General features: G+C 37.7%; 1 protein-coding gene and 1 pseudogene across 1 annotated transcript in view; one reads left to right on the plus strand and one right to left on the minus strand.

The window, feature by feature from the left end:
• PDSS2 (decaprenyl diphosphate synthase subunit 2) overlaps positions 1–26,192 on the minus strand; it is a 236,747-nt gene that overhangs the window by 98,938 nt on the left and 111,617 nt on the right. The window lies entirely within an intron of this gene.
• Positions 25,578–26,110, plus strand: LOC150007569 (protein S100-A11 pseudogene; annotated as a pseudogene).

Below are 26,192 nucleotides of genomic sequence, written 5' to 3' on the forward strand. Positions count from 1 at the left end.
TAAAATTGTAAAATTGACTTTTATGTTCATGCAGGGAGAATAAAATTAAAAATTACAAAGAAAACTTTGGAAAAATATAAAGACATGTCATTCTAGATTTTAAAACTTATGAAGCTACTTCCATTTTTAAAACTATAGTAATATCATGAGAACAAACTAATCAATTAGTGGAACAAAATCCAAAAAGAGATCTAAGTATATTTGGAAAATAAATTATTTATGGTAAAGATATTTCAAATTGTTAAGGGAAAGATGAATTATTCTTACAAAAGATATTGGGTAACTGGCTACTGATTAAGAAAATAAATAAAGTTAGACCCCCACCTTACTCCACAGGAAAAAAACATCTTTGGATTAAAGATCTAAATGTGAAAAAACAAAAGTACAAATTTAAGTCAAAAAGTAAAAAAAAATTTTTTTTCAATAAAAACCTATTTGAAACTACAGCTCTGTGGTTCATCTTGGTGGATATAAAATAACATTATTTTTTTTAAATTTAGGAAAACATTCTTATAACCTTGGGGTGAGAAAGCCCCGAAAATAAAATAGAAAGCCATTAAAAAAATAGATACATTTGAGTACTAAAAATATACAAAAATGTTTATATAAGTAAACCATAAAATAGGACCAAGGCAGGACCCTGGCTGCTGAGGCTCAGTGGATTGAGCGTCGGTCTGCAAACCAAGTGTCACTGGTTTGATTCCCAGTCAGGGCACATGACTAGGTTGCACGCCAGGTCCACAGCCGAGGAGGGTGCATGAGAGGCAACCGCACATTGATGTTTCTCTCCCTCTCTCCTTTACCCTCTCTCTAAAAACAGATAAATAAAATAAGATAAAATAAAGTAACCTTGTTAAAAAAAATAATAAAAATAGTAGCTTATAAAAAAAAAAGACCAAGGTAAATATAGACTTGAAATAAAGTATTTGCAACACATACAATAGACAGATTATATTAAAAATGTGTGTGGAACTTGTCCAAATTGGACAAGAAATTGATAAGAAAAAGAAAAACAGCCCAAGAGCAAAATGGAAAAGAATATGAAGAGGTAATTCTAGAAGAAAATGGCCAAAAACCACATAAAATGATGCTCAACCTCAGAAATAATTTGGAAAAGTAGCATTATAATAATAATGAGATAATATTTTTAGCCCATTAGCTTTGCAAAAATGGAAAAGCTCAGAAATGAGGCAAGCAGGAAGATGAAGAAACCATTAATTCTATCACTTAGGGATCTGCTCAAAACCTGTGGCTCCGGATCTCACTCAGCGGAAGAGCTGAAGTCTCTACAACAGACTCCAAGGCCAAAGGTAATCTGACCCAGATCCCCTACTGCCTTACCTGTTTAACTTCATTTGCTACTCTCTTCCCTCCCTGATCACGCTTCTCCAGCTACATTAGCTTCCTTGGTGTCTCTTGAACATGCCAAGTCTGATCTTGTCCCAGGGCCTTTGACCATTTTCCTCCATCTGGACCAATCTTCCTTTCATAGATCTGCAAGGCTTAGTCACTTGCCTCCCTCAGGCCCCTTCAAATCTCACTTGATCAGGAAGGCCTTCCCTGACTACTCCATTTACAACTGCAACCCTCCCATCCTTGCCCACACTTCCACTCTCCACTTCCTGCTTTTCTTCCTCCACAGTCCTTATTGCTACCTGATAACACCAGCTAGTTTTGTTTCTCTCTTGACAGCCCCACAGAGGAAAGGTCCACAAGGACAAATAACGCAGGAGGGAGGGGAAGAAGCAGAGCAAAAGAATCCCTAAGATATGCTTCGAAAATAATATCAAGGCATATGAATAAAAATAAAAAGGAAAAGTATATGCTTTTAATGCCAGGGAAAAGAATCTTTCATGGTGATAACCTTTAACTAATTGTGTCAACCATTCATTTTTTATAAGTAGGCCAGACCCAAAATTCTAAGAAATTCATTCAATTCATTGCAATAATTACAGAAACATAATGATTTTCCTATTTTGCCATTTATTCATGCTGACAGCCTAAGTGAAACAGAACTTTGAATTTTGGGTTTGTCATGATCAAAGCATTCAAAATTAAATGAAAGTGCCAGGCTGTAGGATGCAGTAATGGTGACCTCCAAATAGAGATGGAGTTGCAGGTTCAAGGTCTGAGAAGAATGACCAGGTCTTGCTTCCAGCTCTGAGTGCACACAGTAGGCCATCACCGCTACTGAGGGCCTGTGTCTTTTTTAGGAAAGCTGACTGACATTCTAAGTAAGACCAGTTTGCAGCTGGTCTCCTCAAAGAGATTAGATACTTGAGTCTATGTTAGAATCTTGCCATGCCACGAAAACACAAGGTCTGGAAGTGAAGGGCAAAAAAGGCAAAAATCCACAAGTAAAAATCTTTAAACCAAAAGTTTTCCCATATTCAGAATTATAATTTTGAACCACTGGGAGTTCTGCAGAAATATAATTTTTAAATAATCCTAGATTAATACAGAGGCTTATCTCTCTTGATTTATTTCCCAAAAATTAAAGCTCAGTATTTTTTAATGAAATGATATATATTCAAGGTATATAACATGCTGTTTGATAAACATATAAACAGTGAAAAGATTACTATAGTTAACATATGCATCTCCTCACATGGTTTTATTTATTTATTTATTTAAAGACAACTCAGTATTGATGTGTTCTAGAATTAGTTCCCTCCACACCTGCTAACCAATCTACAGAGGTAAGCTGCCTTCATGGTGGTAGTCATACTTGAGAAAGCAAAGGATGTTGGGACTCAGCAAGAAGTCACCATAGTTATTACAAGAAATTAGCTAACCAAATGAAATTTGTAATACATTTTCCCTTTATGCATGAACATTAAGTTCTGCTTAGGGATCAACTAACACACCTATGCAAGTAATAAAGTATAGCCAAACTAGGTAACTTACTGTATTTAAGAATATTTTCAGAAACATTATTTTGAATAGCTAGACACAAACTTGCTGTTGTCAACACATAATTATCTTGCAGGTCAACTATTTGCTCACTGTAGTGTGGGAGAAGGCTAACTAATACTATCTGGTTTCTGGAAACAGTTTAATCTGGCCTATTTTCTCCCAGAGAACCAAACGAAAAGCCTCACTGGCATCATTACCTAGGTCTCTAAAAGTATTTTTTGGTTGGGTATCACAAAAGGGGTTAAAAATACTTCAGACTACCGAAAAAGCCTAACAAGGCATCTGGGTGCCATGGCTGTCATTGTCAGGGCAGCCCTTGGAGGGAATGCCCGTATCAATTCGGTTTATCAGATGGACAGCTGATCAACATTAAACAGACTTGCTCTGGGCAGACTGAGCTGAGCTTCCTGACATGAATTCCAATGAGAGCCCTCTGCACTCGACCACTGAGCTCTGCCATTTTTTACTGTTGCAGCTCCCTGGACATATGGGAATCCCTAGTGATGAGCACATAAAGCTGCCTCTAACTCAAGTGACGGCTCATTTCCCCTGGCTGAAGGCAGACATTAATATCCTGAGGCGCTCAGACCCGCCTCTCTGACCCCCATCTACCGAAGCAAAACAACTGTCCTATTTCTTCATTTAATAAGCTTTTAATGAAGAAAACCAAAACCCCCTCTCTGACTGCAACACAGTTCTACATGAAAAGGTTATACAAATACATCCAATCTGTGTCAGTTTTCCAAAATATCTGACCCCCTCCCTACCAGAGAGGGGAGTGCCACTCGCCCTCCCACAGTGCTCATTCTTTCTGCTGCAGTACAGTTTAGCTGTTCCCTCCGATAATTATGAGCCGTCTCCACAATATGGCAGGTGGACGATTACAGAACTGGTTAGAAAGAGCATGCTGGTGTTTCCATTTGCATTACATACTTTTTCTTCGAAGGTTCACCATTTAGCTATGAAAACTGCGTCAGGTACAACCACACTAGGAGAAATGACAGTCCAATGACAGCCCAGACAGTACACCAGAAAATGCTTCTGAGCTAAATCAGAATATAAGAAAACTAAAAATACGTGGTAAATTGGAGTTGGCACATGTACTTTGGTTTTAGGAGGGATAAAAGAAAGGATGCATGATGGCAAATGAAGAAGACATGCAGATTTGTACCTGTGAATCTCAGAGGTGGCTTAAAAAGGAGAGAAATCTGAATCATTACTGAAGTTTAATGCTGGGCCCACTACCTATGCCAGGCTCTGTGAGTTCTTTATTGGTTCATGATGTTTGAGTTTTCTCTCTTTGAGAAAGCAAGTAGGGGTTAAGAGAAAAGTGAAGGCTGTGTGTTAAATGGGGCACAGGAAGCACCACAGGAGAGAAATGTCTTCTGCAAAGATCTCTCCAAGTAATAACAGGAGGCACTGATGAACTGAAAAGGGAACCTTGGCAGGCTTCATTTAGACCACAAAACATGTCTTACAGCTGGGAAAGTAAGGTGAGCGTCACAGGGAAAAGATGTTTCCTAAGAAAAAAAGTGTCAGTGATATGCTTTAAATTAGATTGCTTATACTGCTATCTAATCAACTAGAGCATGAGAACAAATCCTAAATTTTCCCCCAAATATTTCACCAGGTCTTCTTATGTATAAAAGTAGAGTGCTTCCCCACCATGTTTAAATCACAGACAATAAAAGCCAAGAGCAGGCACTCAGTGTACAGGTTCATTAATGGACAATTGATGTGCTACGCCCTAGATTTTATATTTTTTATATAGCATCTCACTTAATCTTCACAACATTTAGTACTAACCCTATTTTATAAATAAGGAAATAGATTTCCACAGAGGAGGCTATCAGGAAACCTTTCCAAAAAAATATTATCCAGGAGAGGGCAAGACAACAGAGAAATACTTTCTTCCATTTAATTTGCTGCTCATCATCACTAATAATCAGAGAAATGCAAATTAAAACCACAATGAGATATCTCCTCACACCTTTCAGAATGGCTATTACCAATAAATCAACAAACGAGTGCTGGCAAGAATATGGAGAAAGGGAAACCCTTTTGCACTGTTGGTGGGAAAGCAGACTGGTGTGGCCACTGTGGAAAGCAGTGGGGAGATATCTCAAACAATTAAAAATGGATCTGCCTTTTGACCCAGTGATCCCACTTCTGGGAATACATCCAAAGAAACCCAAAACTTAAATTCGACAGAACATAGGCACTCTTATGTTCGTTGCAGTGTTATTTACAATTGCCAAGATATGGAGTGTCCATCAACAGATAAATGTATAAAACAACTATGGGACATTTACACAATGGAATACTACTTGGCCATAAAAAAGAAGAAAATTTTAGCCTTTGTGACAGTGTGGATGGGCCGAAGAACATTATGCTAAGTGAAATAAGCCAGTCAGAGAAAGACAAAACCATATGATTTCACTCATACATGGAATCTAATGAACAAACTGAACTAACAAGCAAAATAGAGACAGATTCATAGATAGAGAGCAGGCTGACAGCTTTGGTGGTGGTGGGCTGGTTAGGGGCGGAGGAATCAAGCAAAAAGAAAAAAGGACTCATGGACATGGACAACAGAACAGTGACTACAGGGGGGCAGGAAGGTATAAGGGGGGATAAACGGTAATGGAAAAAATACAATAAAAAATAAAATAAAATGACATTTCTAAATATAACTCTTTAAACACATTCTACAAAATACTTCTGTTATTATGAATTAAGTTATTTCAAACTACAGACATAGCTATAAAAATTCTTAATAGCATCATGGAGGCTGTTTTTTAAAAAAGCTTTATTGAAATTTAATTTACATAGCATAAAATTCATCCATTTTTAAGTGTACAATTCAATGAATTTTAGTGTTTACAGAGTTGTGCAACCATCACTACAATCTAATTTTAGAACATGTCCCTAAAAAATAAACCTCATGTTAACTTAGAGCCATTCCTTACTTAAGGTTGTCTTGATTTTCATTTTAATTTTCAAGTATTTAGAATTTTAAATGAAATTAACTGTAAACAGCAACAATATGAAATGAAAATGTCAACATACTTTTACTGGAAAAATATTACAATCTGTGGCAAATAGTAAAATGTCCATATAACATATGAGGTCTGTCAGGAAAAAGTTGAGCCACTGTTAACATAATGAGAACGGTTTGCACAACATTGATGTGACTTGGCAGCCAAGGATTGTGGACTGGAATGTGCATGTGTGAACAATTACTTCACTGTACTAGTCAGTGGGGGCGGCAGATATCATGGCGTGAGCATGTGTACTGTGTGGCTGTCACATTCAAAATAACTGAGTAGAGCAATGAATTTGCAACAAATTGTGCATTAAGCTTGAACATTCCTCTGCAGAAACTATTCAGATGATTCAGAAGTCTGCAGCTATGGGCAACTGGTGATTGGCAGCTTCATCACGACAACGCACCTGCTCATGCATCACGTCTCGTGCAGAGTTTTTTGACAAAACACCAAATCACCCAGGTGACTCTGCCCCCTACAACCCAGATTTGGCGCCCTGTGACTTCTGGCTTTCCCCAAAACTAAAATCACCTTTGAAAAGGAAGAGATTTCAGAGCACCAATGAGATTCAGGAAAACAGAGTATTCCCTCACTTAAGGCAGGTATTACGTTTCAGACACCTCCCCCCCGCCCCCCGCGAGGTAGGAACCTTACATTTATTCTACACTCTTAAACCTACGTACCTTTAACAACATACAGACTTCTGGCCAAGATGGAGACTTAGACAGACATGCTTGGTCTCCCTCTACAACTAGAAAGGAATACAACTACCTCAAAATAAAAGATAACCAGAAATTCCAGAAAATAAAACTACATGGAAGCCCAATGTATGAAGTTATAAACCAGCAGTGTTTGTCTGGACAGGTAGGAGGGACGAAATCGGAACCGGAACGGAAAGGTTGGGTGGTGCTGTTTGCGGTAGCAGCGGGAATAGCAGCAGGGGGAGCAATCCGGGCCGCAGTTAAGCCCCAGAAGCTCGAGACCCCAATGCTGGGAAAGGCACATCCCCCCTTTGCCTCGGATGGAGAGGCCCAGAGAGCAGGGGGACGGATCCTGGTCTACCCCAGCAGAGAATAACGGCAGGAATCCATCTTGGACCCCCGCCTCCACACAAAGTGCCACAGCGCAGCGAAAAAGGTTGTGGACCACAGCCAGGTAGTGATGAGTACATGGGGCTCCACCCCCTATAGCCTGCCCAGGAAGCAAAGCAAAACACAAAGCTGTCAAAATGAAGCAGACAACGATTGAAATCGCAGTGACGCAGCTCACCAGGCAGCAGATGAGGAACCTGACAGATGAACAAATAGGAAACCTTTCAGAGGCTCGGTTCAGAGCTATAGTTATAAGGTGGCTTACAGAATTAATAAAAGATTTGGAACAAGACAGGGAAGGAATGAAAGCCACTCATACTGACACAAACGAAAACACATACGAGACAAGTGGTGAGGAAATGAAATCCAGAGATCAAATCAACAAACCAGAACATAGGGAAGGAAAAAACAGTCAACGAGTGCAGAAAGAGGAAACAAAAAGTAAGGAAAGTGAGGAGAGGATCAGAAACCTCTGGGACAGCTATAAGAGACCGAACATTCGGATTATAGAATTGCCAGAGGGCGAAGAAGAAGAACTAGAAATAGAAAAATTATGTGAAAAAATAATGAAGCAGAACTTCCCGAACTTGGGGAAGGAAATAGACTTACAGGTCCAGGAAGCACAGAGTTCCAGAAAAAATGGACTCAGGGAGAACCACTCCAAGACACATTATAATCAAATTGTCAAAAATTAAAGATAAAGAGAGAATCTTAAAAGCAGCAAGAGAGAAGAAAAGAATCACATACAAAGGGGTCCCAATTAGACTATCAGCTGATTTCTCAAGGGAAACCCTGCAGACAAGAAGGGACTGGCAAGAAATATCCAAAGTAATGAAAATCAAAAACCTACAGCCACGAATACTCTATCCAGCAAAACTGTCATTCAGAATAGAAGGGCAGAGAAAGTGCTTCCAGGACAAAATAAAACTGAAGGAGTTCATTAGATCCAAACCACTATTACATGAGATGTTAAAGGGACTTGTTTAGAAGTAGAAGGATCAAAACTATGAACATTAAAATGGCAACTGTATCACAAGAACCAACAACAGAAGCTAGGGAATTGAAACAAAGGCAAACTAAATAGGCAACGAGAGTGGAAAAAGAACTATAGGTATGGGGAACATACTGGGGGGAGGTCAGCAGGGAGGGGGAAGGGAGAGAGGGAGGGCGATGGTACAGGAATTAAGAAGCATAGTAAGAAGGAATGGAATAGACAGGAAGAGGTTGAGAAGAACTATATACACAACCAATGGACATGGACTAAAAGGAGGGGACAACTGGAGGGAGGGGGGCCACCGGGTGGAAGGGAGCAGAGGGAAGGGAAATTGGGACTTCTGTAACAGCAAAATCAATAAAACATATTTAAAAAAAAAAAAACCAACAACATACGTATGCAGTACCGCAAAATCCCGTGATATAGAGAAAAATCCACGAAAAATAATTCAATAAAATATTTTTTTAAATCCTGTGACACAATGAGGCCACATTAAGTGCACTGCAATTTAGCAAGGGACTACTGTACAATGGGGTAGCTGATGGCGAGTGGGAGAGCTGTGTGAGGTCCCAAGCTGCCTGCTTTGAAAGGACCTGAGGCATTACTGTTCTATGTACAATGCTTCTTGTATCTTGTATCTTCTTCAGTAAATGTCTCTATTTTTCATATTACATAGCTGGATACCTTCTGGACAGACCTCATGTATGTTTTTCAAAGCCAAATATGAACGGCAAATTAGGTATCTGAAAGTAATGCTTGTTTTTAAAAAACTGACTGTAAGGTATCTCAAAGGACAGATAGATGCAGAATGATATCCATATACAACTTTCAAGCAAGTTACTTTGAAAGACAAATATATAAATCTATTCACAAAAAAATAAACCTTGTTATTTTATAATCACATTTTATACCCCATGCAAGCCTTAAGTCTCACATTTCTTTAGTGTGTTTTTTATCTACATTTACAGAAACGTTCAAAAGACTGCCACAGACCTGGGAGAAAATGAGTAATACTTACATCAAAGTAATGAAAAACACTATGAATCACAATTTAGATTCTATAAAAAGCTATCTCCATTCATTCTTTCAAATTGCATCACTTTATTTAATTCCAACATGGACTTAGTGTGTGTTCACTGAAATGAAAAGCCATGACTACTGATTTCAAGTGAAACAAGTGCTCCTTCCAAATTTCTTTTTCCTAGAAAAGTGGTACATGAAGATGGAAAAGTGAGGTTAAAAGTCATCTTTTAAAAACATCATGACCCCAGCCAAGATGGAGGCATAGGTAGACACACTGTGTCTCCCTCACAACTAAGAAGGAATTTACAACTACCTCAAAACTGGAAACAAAAACAACCAGAAGATTCAGAAAATTGAACTACATAGAAATTCAATGAACAAAGACACAAAGTAGAAATACTCAGCAAGACAGGTAGGAGGGACAGAGCTGGGGTGGAGAGGATGTGGTGTGGTGGTGGCAGCAGTGGCGGTGCAGGGATTATAGCCACAGTGAAAAGCACAGTCATACATTTTAAAAATAGGGAAGGAAACCTGGGAATCGATCCCAGGCTCAGACCAGGCCATGCAGCTCATGGTTCTAGAGCCGGGGAAAATAGGGCCACATTGCTTCTGACTGTGAAAACCAGTGGGTGTTGGAACAGAGGAAGAAACTGCTGGTCTCACAAAAGAATCAGCTTGTTTAGTACAGAAGTGGGAGAAGTGCCTGGAAAAGGGGCAACTGCTGAGCAAGTGGCATTGTTTCCTCTCAGACCCCTCCCTCACACACAGCACCACAATGTGGTGAAACAGGTCGCCCCGCACTGATGAATACCTAAGGCTCTGCTCCTTTACAATGTAACAGGTGCAACAGTTCTACCTAAGACACAGAGGCAAACACAAAAAGCTGTCAAGTTGAGGAGACAGAGATGTATGGCCCAAAAGAGGAAGCAGATCAAGGTTCCAGTGGGAGAACTAAGTGATAAGGAGATAGCTAACCTAACAGATGTAGAGTTCAAGACACTGGTGATAATGGTTCTCAAGAAGATTAAGTGCAACAATTGCATAAGGGAAGAAATAAGCAAGAAATTAAAAACTTAAGTGAAAAAATAATGAATGAAAACTCTCTTAATTTGGCAAAGGAAATAGACATACAAGTCCAGGAAGCACAGAGAGTCCCAAACAAGTTAGACCCAAAGAGGACCAAACCAAGACATGTCATAATTAAAATGCCAAAGGTTAAAAATAAAGAGAGAATCTTAAAAGCAGCAAGAGAAAAGCAGAGAGTTACCTACAAAGGGGTGTCTATAAGACTATCAGCTGATTTCTCAAAAAAATACTTTGCAAGCAAGAAGGGACAGGTAAGAAGTATTCAATGTGAAGAAAAGCAAGGACCTACAACCTAGATTACTCTATCCAGCAAAGCTATCATTTAGAATGAAAGGGCAGATGAAGTGCCTCCCAGACAAGGTAAAGCTAAAGGAGCACAACATCACCAACCCATTATTATATGAAAGGTTAAAGGGACTTGTTTAAGAAAAACAAGATCAAAACGATGAACATTAAAATGACAACAAAATCACAACTATCAACAACAGAATCTAAAAAAATTAAAAGAGAAACTAACTAAGCAGACAAACAGAATTGGGAAGAGAATCAGTGATATGGGGAGCATGTGGAGGGGTGTCAGCTGGGAGAGGGATGGAGGAGAAGGGGGGAATGGTGCAGGGATTAAGAAGCATAGTAGGAGGGTGAAGAATAGACAGGGGGATGTTAAGAATAGTACAGGAAAGGGTGAAGCCAAAGAACTTACATGCATGACCCAGAGATATGAACTAAGGGGGGTGGTATTTCTGAAGGGGAGGGATTGGGCAGAGGGGAGCAAAGGGAAAAGAAATGATGACAACTATAACAGCATAATCAATAAAATATACTTAAAAAAGAAAAAAAAGTTTTAGCTACCTGGCAAGGGCTGTTTATAGGGTTTAAATGTTGCAAAGAAAGCTGCATGAAATAAAGTTAAATTTTTGCCAAAAACATAAAAAAAAAAATAAAAACATCACAATTATTAAAAGGTCTACTTATAAAAACAATTTATGCAAGTCATATGAGAACATAAACTTACTGTAAAAAAATCAAAACAATATATAAGTATATACATTAAGCTGTTCAGTATAGTAGACACTAAGCACATGTAGCTATTAAGCACCTGAAATGTTCCTAGTCTGAATTCAGATGTGCTATGAGTTAAAGACTTAGTACAAAAATATTTTAAATATCTCAATAATAAGTGCTTTACACTAATGACATGTTGAAATAATATTTTAGATACATTTTAAAAATAAAATATATTAACATTAATTTCATTCACTGTTTTCCTTTTACATTTCTAGCAAATTTAAAATTATATTTCCATAAGGAACCACCAGGTTCACCATCCCTTCATCCAACCTCCTTCTCCAGAAGTTCTTTTACATTTTAGCATATTTTCTTTCAAAATTTTGTTATATGTTTTTAACATATGTCTTTAAACATATAGCAGATGCAATGCATTTGTAAACACAGAGAAAAATGAGCTCACACTATATACACTGTACATATAACTTGAGTTCATACTATACATAGTGTACTACATTAATTTATTCACTTAATATAGTTTGAAAAATTTTCTTGTCATTACGTATGAGACTACCTAATTCTATTAAATGATGGACATTTATCCATAGTATGGATATACTATAATATTCTCCAGACTCCATTAATAAAGATTTAGGTCATTTCCTATTTTCTATTATTATAAACAATGCCGCAATGAACATCCTTATACATATATCTAGGTGCATATATGGGAGTGTTTCTGTAGGAAAAACCTCTAGAAGTGAAATTATAGGGTCACAGAGCATGTCATTTAAACTGAGTCACCCACAGAGCAGCAAGGCTTAAACCTGTGGTGACAAAGTTATGGATTATACTACCACAGGCATTGTTGAGGGGGGCATCCTGGGCTTGGTGTAGACCAGAGTCTCCTGGGCTTCTGGATACATCTCTTGGTTATGAGCAATCCTTTTCTGCCCTTCTAGTCCCATCACCACCCCCTGCCCATGACCAGCCCTTGAAGTTTCTTGTATGAATCTATGAAAAATCAACATCTATGGTACAGATGAGGAACCAGCAGATCTGAAAGGTCTGCTGAATTACGTAAGGTTGTAGATATTAGAACTAAAATCCAGTGCCCTAATTCCCATCCAGTGCTCTTTCTTCTAGTCATAAAATTTGTTTTAGAACTTAAGAAAAAAATTTTTTTTCCATATTGATACCTTACCTCCTTGAAAAGAAACCTGGTAAATGTTTCAAGTAATCTCAATGGTTATACCATTTCTAGAATTGCACCAGGTACAATTCTAGAAAGATGGTAAGCTTAATTTCTGAATCCCTAACTCCTTACAGCACTTGACCATCTACCTCGGGTATCTTGCCTCCCCGCATCAGAATCTTTAGGGATAATCATGGGTCATTTATTCTTTAGGCTAAGTTATGTTTATCTAAACAGATAGTTTTGTTATCAGAAAGGTCTGGTTTTAAATCCTAGCTTCATTTCCTATAATCTGTAGAACCTTACAAGTTATCCTCCCTCCTCAGTCTTGGTTTCCTCTCTATTGAAAATGGGGTAATTAACTGGCATTTCACAGGATTTTTATAAGGAGGAAATAAACTTCATTCACTGAGCAAGTAACAGATTTATGGAATACCAACTACTTGCTGGGGAGTGGACAAGGCCTTTTCCCAATTACTTGCTTGGAGCGGTAGATAACAAATGTCTTCTTTTGTTGCTTTTTACAAAGTAGACCTAGATTTGTTTACTCATTCAAGAAACATTTATCAAGTCCTTGTTACATGGCAAGTATACTCAGGGCACTGGGAATACAGAGTAGACTAAAACATGGTTCCAGCATCTTGTAGTGGGGAAGGGGTTTGACAGTACTCTTAGCTCTTCCTCAGTTACACACCAAATTTAGAACTCTTCAGAGCAGAAGAATAACAAGGTCCTTGGATGCCCATCGTTCGATCCTGCTCTTTCAGTTACATACGTAGAAATCAAAGCGCAGAGATTCCAAGTACTCTGTTCAAGGCCATACAGGTAGCTACAAGTACAATCTTCACCCTCTAATCTTTTCTATATTTTATGCTGCCCCAAGAAGCAGGCAGTTTAAGTGTAAGTTTTCTAGATGGAGGCTTCTTTAAAAATGACAAAGTAAAATCAGGGAGTACAGAATAGTCATTCTCTTTTAATGCTGGAATGTATATCTTCCAGAAATGATAACTTAATGATCCTTTAGATATGCATACAGTATGCAGGTATTTCATTATACAGAACTTTAAAGATTGAACTACTACTTGAAAAGAAATCTTAAATATAATTTAACATTGATTATATGGCACTAAAATAATAAAAGATAATCATAGAGATGAATTTTGTAACTGAATTTGTGAAATCTGTCTTTTTCTATGTAATAAACAGAAATAGAGGCATCTGAAAATCATCCCTGTCCACCTCAGAAAATGTGTTAACTTTGTAAAATATGTTAAGTTTGCAAATTTTGGCTGCAAGCTCCACACAGTTGTAAGCATAAAGATCTGATTTATTTATAGAGACTCCCAAGACCACATTACTTTTGGTTGCACCTTCTCTTCCCCCAATTATCTTTGTCTTTTCCTGTATCTAACCATGACTTCCATCCCTACCTTCTGGATCCAAAGTGCTCATCTATCTTTCTGGGAAAGGCAAGAAATACGGCTTATTAAAATATGCACACATCTTAAGCACACACATTTTTAGCAAATAACTAATAAAATGGACTTTAAAACAATGGCCAAGTGTACACATGGTTCTGCCAATCTTGTACTTTGAGTTCCTGTGCTGTGCCAGGTGCCGGGCTCACTGCCATCTTTACATCGTAAACACAGAGTCCTGCTTTCAATGAGCTTACAGCCTGACAGGGACAAAAACGTAATGAACAGCAACAGGGACATTTGAAAATGCCCCTGTTCATCTTAGAAAATACACTAACTTTGCAAAGGGATAAAACTACACATCCCAGTCAGCAAAAATTTTACTCATGCTTTCAGCTGAAATACCAGGAAGCGTCGTAAAGTGTGGATTTAAACACTTAAGTGGAGAACCAGAAGCTCATCAAATATACTTCCAACTCATTGAAAGGCATTTATATTCCATCAGACATTTTTGTGAACAGGTAGCTGACAGTGTGGTTGCCTACCTTATTGTACTTCTTCTGACTGAACTGTACATGTCTCTCTAATTTTCCAAGTTTTCTAATATTTTTCTTCTTGTGGGTTTTAGACTGCCTTTCATGCCTTTATACATTTCCACATTTATTCATCTTGGCACTTGGCTACCATTATTGTCTTTGCTATGCACCAATCTAGTTAATTCTTGTGTTCACAGCTTGGCTTCCTTTCGCCACTCTGCATTCTTAGATATTCTTCTAATCAAGTCCAATCACTTAAAGCCTGTAGTAATTATTTCTAAAAATACTGATGCGCCTCTGTTTACAAATGAATGTTTGTAAATAAGCTATAAAAATAAGATGTCTGGTAAGGAATAAGATAAAGCTGAAATATCTGAGTATAAGCCACCAACTTCCTCTATTAAAAATTTTGTGATAGTTTATGATAATACCAAATGGTTCATAAGCCAGCTTGGAAGTCAAAGATCAACAGGATGTATAAGAAAAGAGAGTCATTTCATAAAGACTCACTCACTAGCTTCAGCTTACACAGTCTCATTACAAGAAGCTAAATCCTGTTCACCTCAATATATATATTCCACAACCACATGAAATAGCCCACTCCTGCATTTGTGCCCTGAAGGCTGATGTTTTGGTTGGTGATATAGTACAATGACATAAAGAGATTTAACAAGAAAACCATATACTATACAATAAGTGTAAAATGAATGCCAGTCTGTAATTGCTGTGGTTACGATCACTAAGGGTTTGGGGGAGTGATGAGAAGAGGTAACAGGAGAACTGGACTTTTTTTGAGGAGGAGCACTTAGATCACTCATGCTGCTCCGGTGCCATGCCTGGCTGCCCCAGCAGTGCTGAGGGGTGGGCATGGGGGACACTCTCCAGTCAGCTTGCTGCTGCTATTGCTGGTCCCAGCAGGGTTCAATGCCATTGCCAGACAGTAAACAGAGGCGACAGCTGCCCTGGAATGGTACGGAACGGTATGAGGATGGCTGCAGCCAGCAGACAGAGAGAGGAATATGGGTGGAGCACAGGTTTAGGATAAAGGCTTCGGTATCTCTCTCAGAAAGGGCCTGAGAAGAAAAGAAATGAGAATAACACAAGAAAGGAGGAGAAAAGTCCAGGAACATCCTTCGTCTTCTGGCCACGGCCCCAAATGTTTTGGATAAATTAAATGGAACAAAATGACTGAGCTGCTACTATTTACTAAAAAGTCATTCTCACAAAGAGACAAAAGAATATTAAAAAACAACAATAAAAAAAGGCAAAAAAAGAATATTAAATAACATCCTTCTTATTTATATTTTGTTTAACTAAAGATTACCTAAACCAAAGAAATACGGGTCTTAGACACTGTAGTAAAATATTCACTGCCAGTTAATTATCAGAATGTCAAGTCATTATACTACCTAATTTCACCAGCATACTTTCATTTGGATACCAGTGCCCTGCTTGTGATCTGAAACAGAGGCCTACATATTAATCAGATTGGTGTGATACAGTTAACTCAGCCTGAAGAGAGCAGAAGAATGAATAAGCTAATTTAGCCCTTTGTCTTCATTCAAATTTTAAAGAAAAGAATGCAGGAAGACTTCTAGCAAGGGAGTGATAGAGAGAACACCCTGGCTTGCTTTTTTAGCAAACCCTCTTAAAAGATACAAACGTACCCACAGTTCAGCCTCCCTGGGCCTTAAGCTTAGGTAATAATTGAAATAGTTCCTAATTGAACTGCCTACCAATGTAAAGGTCTTAACCTTACCATATGCCCATCTCTTCTCCAAAGGGGAAAAACAAAACAAAACAAACAAAAAAACAAAAAACAAAGAAAAACTGAGCCAGAGTCCTGAGATGAGGGATTACTGGCGAAACCCTGGTGCCGCATTGGGGACAGGAAAGGATGCTGGGTTGTTTTTCTGGTAGCAGCTAAAGGGAGGTGGCTATCGTTCTGAAACTGATAACACCAGCAATTATTCTAACTACATTATTAATGGCATATCTCAAGTTAGTATATGGTACTATCCCTTTGTTGGATATTTATCATGTTAAATTATCAATTACAAACTTTGTCATATAATATTTGATTTCAATCCTAAAGCAAGAAGATCTAGAATAACCTACCCAGCAGTACCTGTACATGGTTCTTACAGTTTTATAACATATTAAGTCAAAAGAAAATGACATTAAACCCTGTTCACTATAAAACATTTAAAATTCAAGAACATTTAGCAAAATTAAACATTTAAAAAAATAATTTATTTGTTTTTTTATTTTTTATTTTTTTAGAGAGAGGGGAAAGGAGAAAGAGAGGGAGAGAAACATCACTGTGTGGTTGCCTCTCACTCGCGCCCCCAACTGGGGACCTGATGTGCAACCCCGTCATGTGCCCTGACTGGGAATTGAACCAGCGACTCTTGGTTCACAGGCCGACACTCAATCCACTGAGCCACAGCAGCCAGGGCAAGCATGTTTTAATATTCTGTTTCTTCTCTAAAGTAATTCTGATAGGATCTGGGGTAAAAAGAATAAGAGAGTATAGTTCTTGAAGTGTTTGTAACCTGATTATGAGAAAGACAAAAGCAGATAATGTTAACAAAGCATGGTAAATATACTACAGCTATTAAAAATATGAGTTTGGAATAATAAAGACCTGGTTTAAATCCCAGACCTGGCCGTGTGATCTTGGCTAAATTATTTAACACCTCCATGATCTACTATCCTCATCTGTAAACAGGGGTATCACTACTGACACTTTAAAATTATTGTGAGACATGAATGAGATAACATGTGCAAAGTGTTCAACACACCTGGCATATGGTCCACACTTAGTACATAGTAGCTATTGCTACTATCACCACTGATGTTTGTATAGGCTGATGCAGTACACTATGGGAGCCCAGAAAAGGGGTAATTGGCTCAGTCTGGGGGTCAAGGAAGGTTTCTTGGAGATGCGAGCTGAGCTGTGTCTTAAGGTAAGAATTAGTCAGGTGAAGAAAGGTAAGAACGGTGTTTCAAGCTGTGTAAACAGTAGTTGTGTAAGGCATACATTTTGCACTGCTGTATTTGCTAGCAGGTCTAGTACAAGAAGTTATCATTCAGTCCCCCCTTTCCTTGGCATTCAACAGCATAACTGCTTCTCTCTTTTCAAGGTTTACTGTCTATCCTCCCTAGAAATGCCTGCCCTGTGCCTGACAGCTGTGTTGCTTTGCCCTTTAAGGATAATTCAGTCCTACAAAGGAAGGTAGACCAGGCCTCTCTAGAACCCCACCAGGACCTGCTCTTTGTGTTTGTCTTTGCAACAGGAGGAGGCGGGGTAAACTGCAGAGACAGTAGAACTTGGTGGTTACGAGTTTGGGTTCCAGAGTTAAACTGTCTGCGTTCAGATCCTGGCTCTATCACTGTACACTTTGGGAAAGTTGTTTCACCTCTGCATGCTTCAGTTTTTCCAGCTGTTAAATGGGTATGATAATAAATCTCTTAGAGTTGTTGTGAGAATTCAAGTGAGTTAATGCTAATAAGTATTAGTAACGATAATGTACAAAATAAAAATTTGTTTTATGGACAGGACATCCTTGAGGAAGTGGAGAATGCACTAGATTACAAATGTGGTCATCTGTGAAGGGCAGAGGACACAAGGGAGAATAAAAGAGAAAAAAAAGTTGTAATATTTATTGAGTGCCTACTAGGTGCCAAAAGCACTACATTAACAATTTCGATTTTTTTGAAAATCATCCTTATAACAGCTGTGCTAGGTAGGTGGCATTGCCCTATTTTTACACATGAGTATATTGAGCTCAAAAAGGTCAAGAAATCTGCCTACACAAATGGATGGAACCACAATTCAAGATCATGGGTGGATGCTCTCCCAACAGCTACTTCTCTTCACATTAGTGGTGGAAATGGGCCTCCATTTTTCTTAGCTTAAAAATTATGATATTAAACTTCACATTGCTAACAAAAATACTGAGAGCTGCTTAATGTTTTTTCCCATGATATTCTAGGCTTACTCTAGAAAATACAAACATTTGTTCAAGTTTAGATATCATGTGCTATTCCGAGGATCCCATTTCATAAAAATCATGAACTGTAGTATATAAATCAAGAGTACATGTGCTTGTTCAGAAGTTCAGAGCATATTACAATTATACAAAGGGTAACAAATATTCTCTTAGACTCTAGTTCTATGTTTTCATACATAAATTGACTCCGCTTACATTTGTTATACAGCAGAAGGTAGGCGTAGTTCTAATCTTTAATTTATGTTTTTTCAAGCCTATATATTGTGTAAAGTATTCCATGGATCTTTAATATCCTTAGGATTCATAATGCATAGTAATTTGGCTTCTTAGGTACCCTTTCATTCTACTAAAAACATTAATTTTTAAAATTTTGTTAGTTTATTTTGTTCATTAGATTCCACATATAAGTGAAATCATATGATAATTTGTCTTTCTCTGACTGTCTTATTTCATTTAGTATAATACTCTCTAGGTCCACCCATGCTATCAGAAGAGGTAAGATTTCCTTCTTTTTTATTGCTTAGTAGTATTCCATTGTATAAATGTATCCACTCATCTGCTGATGGACACTTGGGCTGCTTCCAAATCTTGGCAATTGTAAACAATGCTGCAATGAACATAGAGGGGTGCTTAAATTGTTTTGAATTAGTGTTTTGGGTTTCTTTGGATGTATTCCCAGAAGTGAGATCACTGGGTCAAAACGTAGATCTATTTTTAATTGTTTGAGGTATCTCCATACTGCTTTCCACCCTGGCTGCACAAATCTACATTGAATAGACCATCTTTACCCATTGCGTGTTCTTGCCTCCTTGGTCAAAAAGGGGTGGTTCTATTTCTGGGTTCTCTATTCTGTTCCATTGATCTATATATCTGTTTCTTTGCCAGTACCATACTGTTTTGATTGCTATGACCTTGTAGTATACTTTGATATCAGGTAGTATGATTCCTCCAACTTTGTTCTTCTTTTTCAACATTGTTGTAGCTATTTGGAGATCTTTTGTAGTTCCATGTAAATTTTTGAAATATTTGTTCTTGTTCTGTGAAATATACCATTGGTATCTTGATAGGAATTGCACTGAATCTATAGATTGCTTGGGTAGTATGGATGTTTTAATGATGTTAATTCTCCCTATCCACAAACATGGTATATGCTTCCACTTATTTGTATCTTCTTGAATTTTTTTTCTTCAATTTCTTATAATATTCCAAGTACAGGTATTTTACATCCTTGGATAAATTTATCCCTGGGTATTCTGGGGGTGGAGGGTGCAATTGTAAGTGGAATTGATTTCTTATTTTTCCTTTCTGACAGTTCATTATTGGCATAAAAAAATGCAACTTATTTTTGGGTACTAATTTTGTAAGCTGTTACTTTATTGAATTAATTTATCAGTTCTGGTAGGTTTTTGGTGGAATCTTTAGGGTTGTCTATATACAGTATCATGTCATCTGCAAATAATGACAATTTTACTTCTTCCTTTCCAATTTGGATGCCTTTTATTTCTTTTTGTTGTCTGATTGCTGTGGCTAGGACTTCCAGTACTACGTTGAATAAGAATGGCAAAAGCAAACATTGCTGTCTCTTTTCCTGATCCTAAGGGAAATGCTTTTAGATTTTGCCCATTGAGTATGATATTAGCAGTGGGTTTGTCACATATGGCCTTTATTATGTTGAGTTATATTCCCTCTATCCTCACTTTGCTCAGAGTTTTTATCATAAATAGGTACTAGATATTATCAAATGCTTTTTCTGCATCTACTGATATGATCATATGCTTTTTACCCTCCATTTTGTTTACGTGGTGTATTGTATTTACAGATTTGCAGATATTTTACCAAACCTGCACCCCGGAATAAAACCCACTTGATCATGGTGTATGACCTTTTTAATATATTGCTGGATCCAGTTTGCTAATATTTTGTTGAGGATTTTAGCATCTATGTTCATCAGGGGTATTGGCCTATAATTTTCTTTCTTTGCAGTGTCTTTATCTGGTTTTGGGATTAGGATAATGCTGGCCTCATAAAATGAGTTTGGGAGTCTTCCCTCCTCTTGAAAATTTTGGAATAGTTTGAGAGGTGTTAATTCTTCTCTTAGTGTTTGGTAAAATTCACCTGTGAAGCCATCTAGTCCAAGACTTCCATTTGTTGGGAGCTCTTTTATTTTTTCCTTAATCCTCACCTGAGGACTTGCTTACTGATTTTAGAGACGGGGGCAGGGAGGAGTAGAGAAGGACAGAAACATTGATTTGAGAGAGAAACATCAATCAGTTGCCTCTTGTATGCACCCTGACCAGGGACCAAACCTGGAACCTAGGCATGTGCCCCACAACTGGGAACTGAACCCATGACCTTTTGGTTTACAGGACGATGCTCCAATCAACTGAACCACACTGGCCAGGGCTGTTAGGAGTCTTTTGGTTATTGCTTCAATTTCATTAGTTGTAATCTGTCTATTCAGATTTTCTAGTTCTTCCTGACTTAATTTTGGAATATTGTATGTTTCTAGGAATTTCTACATTTTTTCCAGACTCTCCAATTTGTTGGCATATAACGGTTTGTAAAAAACATTAATTTCTTATAACAAAATAAAGTCAAGAAAAATAAAGGTAAAGAAAACCATGGGAAGGGTGAATACTATGAGACTCTGTAGCTATAAAGCAGTACAGTCATGAAGTGAACCAGAAATATAAACTACAATTTATGGATCTTATACATACAAAGGAAAAGCTTTTCATAGTGTCACTTCTTTGTCAATGGAGATACATTTCTTTAGTGTGGAGAAAAATTTCTCTCTCGGTCTTTGTCTCTCTGTCTCTCCCTGTCTCTCTCTCTCACACACACACAGGTCTTGTCATATGTTGGCCCCATACTGATAAAAGAGCACCTATCCTCAGGGGAAGCTTCAAATAGTTTAAGACAAGAAGCTGCAAAGGGGAGGGGGGAAAGCAGACAATCCTCTATAGAGTCATTTTATATACATATATACTATTTTTTAAATCTAAAATATATATAATTTTTTCTTTAATTACAGTTTCCCATATAACCATTAGTGGGTACCAGTGATGCAAGCCATATTTATTAGAGGCAGCATGTCAAATAGGAGTTGACAATTACAGTCTCTATCAATACATATTATGCCAGATGGTAATGAGCCATCCACAAAAGGGCTAGCCATCCAAAATAATCATGCCGCTTTCCAGAGAAATGTCGAAGAGGTTATGGTTTATTACACAGTGCTCATTAGATATACAGTGGCAGCATTAGCAATTTTTCCTTCATTTGTGTCTCATTTAAGGATCTGCCCCCACAAGCACAGTCAAATTAGTACACAAGGTTAAAACCATTATACCCAGAAAAAATTAAGTTGCATTTTATTTTATAGTAATGGTGGACCAAAGGTCCTTGGAATCTATTATTTGCAAAACCATTATCTCACACAGAATATTAACAAAAGGGGGAAAAGAAGCAATGCCCTGCTAGCATGGCTTTGACAGGAACAAAGACAGAGTGTTTGAAATAAGCAAACACCACATTATTTAATTAAATATCCCTAAAAAAATATCTTAAAATAACAGTAAGGTGGTGACACCAACTGATAAAAGTCACAAAATTAAAGTAGATGATGAAGCATCAACCTATACTTTGAAATGTCTCATTTACATCAACTTATTTTTGCACAATATGGTTATAAACTTACTTATTGCTATAAATACTTATTTTCTTAAAAAAAGATAACCTAGTTTCTCACCTTTGTGGCAAACCTACATTTCTTGATATTTAATAAATTGGAATTTTGGCTATAACTGTTATAACTAAAAAGATCCTGCTAAATAACAGACACTTAATGGATTTTTGTCAAAGCATCAGATAAATGATTATTAGCATCTCAATTACTGACAGGGTAAACAGTTGTAGCAAAGAGGTATTTTGAAGAGATTTCTAAAGTCCTGATCAGTTGTTAATAAAATGGTACAATTCATCATAGATAGAAGATAATATTTCAAATATACTTTCCTGTATTGTATTATTAATTGACTGCAATTGTGGTGAATATTCAAGGATCCATTGCTTTCATTTAATGAACATTTATTGAAAGCCTGTCACATGTCAATCTCTGTGATAGCCTCTGAGAATGCATCAAAAAAAGGGGAAGAAAACCATTGCTCCGTCCTCAAGAAGCTCATGACCAGATCAGTGAAGGATTTAGACAGGACACGAAATGATTTCAATCCTGGGCAATACTTGCTATCATAGAAGTAAACTCAGGGTTCCAAGGGAGCCCAGAGAAAGGGGACTTAACCCAAATCTTGATGGATTCCCAAAGGAAGTAACACCTAAAGTAGGACCTAAAGAACAATTCTACCTAGTAGAGAACTGTGGGAAGAAATAAACTGAGAATGTGGAGATGTGAAGAGCAAGGGGGCTGAGGTGGGATCATTTACCTCAGATAATCAGAATATACAATTTTAAGGGGTATTTTTAAAAAGCTGATCCCAAATTGGAAGAAAACATACTGAAGCTGGAATGATGAGCTTTATGATCAATCAAATTTTGGAATGAATAAATATATTATCCATTTTAATTAACTGCAGGTCTGACTGAATAACATGCTATATTATTCAGTGGTCAAATTTTGAATTTCATTGGCTACTCTAATTGATTTTTATCTTTGCAAAAATGGTAAGTATCCTTGTCTCTTTCCCCTTAAACATGATGAAAGTGTGAGATGTTACACATCTAATACATGTGTGTCTACTCTCAAAATAGATGTAACATAATAAACTTTGAAAGGACTGAAAGTAGATTAATTGATTATGGTATCTAGTACACAAAAGCTTTTGTTTTTTAAATGAAAATGTCATTATGTCCTAGTATAGAACTATATATAGCTATAATCTATGATACAATAGGTTCTTGAGTGGACTGCGGCATTATGATAGTAAAAGCTTCATTTCTTCCAGAGTACAGATTTCCTCTTTTTGTGAATATTGTGTACAGTAGTCTCTCTCTATATCACGGCCTCACTGTATTGTGGGATTTTATAAATATTATATTTAATTATTTATCGCAGATTTTTCGCTATATCGCGGGATTTTGTGGTACTGTATATGTATGTTGTTAAAGTTACGTAGGTTTAAGAGTGTAGAATATGTTTAAGAATATAAGTAGTGTTTATAAAAGTGTGGAAAAGGTTAATAAGGGAGTGGGAAAGGTTAATAAAAGACTGAAAAGACTGGGAACGGTTTATAAGTGTGCGGGAATTGTTTATAAGGCCTTAAAATATATATAAATACTAAAATAAATGTAAGGTTTCTACTTTGCAGATTTTCACCTATCATGGGGTGGTCTAGAATGTAATATTCGCGATAAGTGAGGGAATACTGTATTTATAAACTAGATCCTGTATATCTACAATGATTTCGTTTTTTATATGACTACCATTTTCCCTTCTCGACAGTGTTTTAATGCAGCAGTATTTGACCTTCCAAGATTTTCATCTATTAAATAAATAATAAGTATAGGTTCCAAAGATTTTTAAAAACTATGTCTATAACTATGTACACATTGTGTACATAAAGCTTTGTTTAAATGGTTGCGGCACAATTCCTGACTTTGACTTTTCTTTGGCTCAGTTTTTTTTTTTTCTACCAGGAAAAGTCCCAACTAAAGAACATTGGAAGTCACTTAAGGTATAGAGCATCATGAGGTGATAATCATAATAACGGTACAATAAGAAGTCATATTGTTGAATTACAGAAAAGGAAAAAGCAATGGGGCCCCATACTGGTAATTTACTGCTCTAAATTCATTTCATTACCATGTGTAATTATGAACTTCAAGGACCTAAACAAGAATGAGACTGCTGAAGATGGATTCAGGGAAGAGCATTGGTGGCCCACCACAGAAGGGCACCGAGAGGCCCTGGCAGAAAGGTCATTTTGTCAGTGTGTCTTTTCTTCCCATCACTCATTTGCTCTCACTTCTGCCTTATTCTAGAGAATTTAAGATGGTTTAGGTATTATTAGATGGTGTTCAATTAAAGACAAAAAGCACAACCAGATGAAGTGGGGAAACCATGGGACAGGAGTGTGACAGATAAAATATGATAAACTAAGAAAGAAGGGCAGAAAATGGAAGAGAGGGGGAAACAAACAGTCATAAGCTAACAGGCTGAATTATAGACTTTAATGGAGCCCCTGGAAATACAGCCTTTTCGTGTGTGTGTGTGACACACCTGCTATTCTATCTCAGAATGTAAAGAAGAGCTAATGCATTTTCCAAAGATGGCACATGGATTAAAACCTTGCCTGACCTCCCAGTTTTAGGAAGGAAGGGAGCTCTGCCTTGGAAACCATCAGGGCTTTGGGTTACACCTCCAAATCCTATTCCATGGGTAAAAGTAAAAGCTTCTGATACAATACTCATCATTTATAACAATAACAAAGGGGGCACTTTTCACTGCTTGAAAATGCACTAAATTAGTAACGGTCACCATTTTTATAGCAACAGTATTTGATCATGAATTGCTTGATGACACTGTCTAAATCAGTGGTTCCCCGTCTGAATTCCCCAGATCTTTAAGGGTTCTTCATAGTAGATAAAGAATTCTTCACAGAAGTGAATTACTTCCTACTTTCCAAAATGTCTAAGGAAAGCCATTCATTCACCCCTGCATTTTATCTCTTAATAAAAATGTCAATTTTCTTTAGTTTTGTACTCATGAATAAGATGTGATAGTAGTAGTTACCTCGTGGTCATCCGATGCTCAGACTGTCAGTTACAAACATCTAATAAAAAAATAGAAAATAAAGTAATCACTGTTTCACATGTCAAGTGTGTTTGGTAAACAGACTCTTTTTAACAGGAGGGTAGGAGAATAGCAAAAGGACTCCCAGGTGGTAAAGAGGCTGGGAGGTTATCATCACAAGTCGGCACTGGCTAATCTCCCTCCTCTGAAATGTCCCCTTTCTTTCACGAAGGCATTCTAAGAGAGCAGCCATCCCCTTCCACCACACATCTAGGAGAAGGCCAGAAGAGGTCAGTGGAGAGCAGTTCCAGGCGCCTGGTCCTCCTGCCCAAAGGGGCTGGGCTCCAGCAAATCTCAGATCTCTTCTCAAAAGGAAGAAGCCAAGAAAACAATAAATCTTCATACTCGTTCTTTTTTTTTTTTTACTTTGAAACAATCAGAGATGGCTTTAAGGCTGTTACAATATTTACCTTAAAAAAGAAAAAGCTTGGCCCGCCACCGCCCAGAGCTCACTGCACCACTCCCCGTTCACAGCTTCCGCTCCTCGCTCTACTCCGACATGGCAAAAATGTCCAGCCCTACAGAGACCGAGCGGTGCATCGAGTCTCTGATTGCTGTGTTCCAGAGGTATGCCAGAAAGGACAGTAACAGCTATCCACTTTCCAAGACTGAGTTCCTAACCTTCATGAATACAGAACTGGCTGCCTTCACAAAGGGCCAGAAGGACCCCGGTGTCCTTGATCGTATGATGAAAAGATTGGACATGAACAATGATGGGCAGCTAGATTTCCAAGAATTTCTTTATCTTATTGGCGGCCTGGCAGTAGCTTGCCATGACTCCTTTAGCCGTTCTCAGAAGCGTACCTGAGGAGCCGTTGGAGCTGGCCTCCAGACCCACCCTTTCCTTCCAGCTTCCCAGTGATCATCACCTCCTCACAGACCACACATACCCTGAGCCCAGTGTATCCATCGCCCCATGCATGTCCCTCCTGCTGGTAGTAATAAAACATATTTTTAAAAATAAAAAAAATAAAAATAATTAAAAAAGAAGAAAAAGCTTTAAAGTAGAAAACAAAGTTTTAGTGTGTTTGTAAAATACAAATTTTTACAG

Source organism: Furipterus horrens, unplaced genomic scaffold (genome assembly GCF_987537825.1).
Source record: "Furipterus horrens unplaced genomic scaffold, mFurHor1.1.pri manual_scaffold_6, whole genome shotgun sequence".
NCBI lineage: Eukaryota > Metazoa > Chordata > Mammalia > Chiroptera > Furipteridae > Furipterus > Furipterus horrens.